We start from the raw sequence: 2,315 nt of genomic DNA, 5'->3' as shown, positions 1-2,315 counted from the left end.
TTCTACAAGGCCACCATTACCCTGCAGAACGAACTGAAGCCATCTACCTGCCCCTATCTATCAGGGCAAAATGGAGACTGAGAAGTAACCTACAAGCTCAGGGACTTCCCTGGTGGTCCAGTGATTAAGACTCCATGCTCTCAATGCAGGGGGCTTGGGTTCAATCCCTGGTCATGGAACTAGATCCCGCATGCTGCACCTAAGAGCCCGCACACCGCAACTAAAGATCCACACATGGCAACAAAGATCCCACGTGCCGCAACTAAGACCTGGTGCAGCCAAATAAATAAATAAATAAATTTTTTTAAAAAGTAATCTACAAGCTCAAGAAGGATTTGAATTATCCATAGCACAAGAGCATCAGGATTATTATTTTACCGGAAGTAAGATCAAAGTCATATTAAAGGGAGAGATATTTTTTCCTTATATACACTAGACTTTGTTTTCTTTTGAAAACAATCAACACACAAATGGCCAGGTGTATTTGCTGAGGAGAGTTTTCCCCCAGAGTTGGCCTAGGGCTGAAAGGAATAAAAGGATTTGGTGGTGTTGCTGAGGGTCACCACACTCCCACCCTTTGACAGGGGGCCACAAGGACTACAGACCCTCTCATCTTTCCGATCTTCCCTCACACAGGAGAGCAGGGACACCTCATTCCCTGTGGGTCAGGGAGGAGTGATTTGCCACAACCAATTACATACATGTGGAGGGACCCCTACAGGAAGTATGCTAAATGGATATGTGGTTCCCATTGGAGAGTGGGACAGGGAGACTTTGACTTTTAACCTCACATTCTTCTGTATTATTTGTGATTTACACAAACAGCATGTATAACTTTCATCGGTAAACTAGAAATGTACTAACAAAAATTTTAAAAACTTATTTTATCTGGGTTACTCATTCCATATACAAAGGTTTCCAATGTGTTCCTCAATAATATTTTTAGAATACTGCCTGACCTTTATAAATTTTATTGATCACTATGGCAAAATGTTGATGGTTGTTGAAGCTGGGTGATGAGTAAGGTTTGTAAGACTATTCTATTTTGTGATATCTTAAAATTTTCATAATTAAAAGCTACCCCCTGGGGCTTCCCTGGTGGCACAGTGGTTAAGAATCCGCCTGCCAATGCAGGGGACACAGGTTCGAGCCCTGGTCCAGGAAGATCCCACATGCCGCAGAGCAACTAAGCCCGTGCGCCACAACTACTGAGCCTGCGCTCTAGAGCCTGCGGGCCACAACTACTGAGCCTACATGCCACAACTACTAAAGCCCGAGTGCCTAGAGCCCGTGCTCCACAACAAGAGAAGCCACCGCAATGAGAAGCCCACGCACTGCAATGAAGAGTAGCCCCCGCTCACTACAACTAGAGAAAGCCCGCATGTAGCAACAAAGACCCAAAGCAGCCAATAAATAAATAAATAAAAATTAAAATAAAAAATAATAAAAAAATAAAAGCTACCCCCAAAGGCTAGTGTAACCTGAGTGAGCTACACAAATGAGATAAGACAGTCTTCCTACTGCCTTCACTGCACATAAGATGCACGTGAGGGGTGGAGTCCCTACACAATGCAAAATAATGTGGGCATTATGATTGGGTTTTAAAATTATTTCTGTTAAGTGAATATTAAAATTATATTAAAATGTGGCTTTAAAAACAAACGGCTTGAGCAGAAACAAGTATAAAACCCTCTATATAATATGAACCCAAAGCTAAATACATAATTCTTTTTAATAATACTTTTGACATATTTAGCATTGTTTTGGATCTTCTAACACAGAAACATGAAGTGGAAATAAAAAGTCAAACTACAGTAAACAAAGGGCCAGAGGGAGTTACTACTATTCAGTGATGACATGATTATCAGTCATTACATGACAAATATTTACCAGGTACCTACGTGTTAAACACACACACACACACACTCACACACAAACACACACGAGAAAATTGTAGAAGTATTAGACTTTATAGTTCTATAAAAGAGCAGGTTAAAAAAGTAAATATCCCTAAATAAGTATCTTATACTCCAGCAATAACTAGGGAAAAGATTTAGTAAGAAAAAAAAAAGATGACTACTTTAAAAAAAAATGTAAGACACAAGTCCATGTCTTGAGAGTCTTGCGATTGGATTTTGCATCTGATATGTTTGGAGTTTTAGAGCCATTGTGTTAAAAAATTATATGTAGCAAGGAAAAGGTGCTTTTTTACTTTTAATCCCTTTGATCAATATGGCTTTTTTCCAAATTGGCTAATGGATCAAAATGAAACCTGTCAATGTGAATTCAGTTATTGAACTTGTTACTTGTTTTTG

Source organism: Eubalaena glacialis, chromosome 6 (assembly GCF_028564815.1).
Source record: "Eubalaena glacialis isolate mEubGla1 chromosome 6, mEubGla1.1.hap2.+ XY, whole genome shotgun sequence".
NCBI classification, from domain to species: domain Eukaryota; kingdom Metazoa; phylum Chordata; class Mammalia; order Artiodactyla; family Balaenidae; genus Eubalaena; species Eubalaena glacialis.
This window is presented reverse-complemented; position numbering follows the sequence as displayed.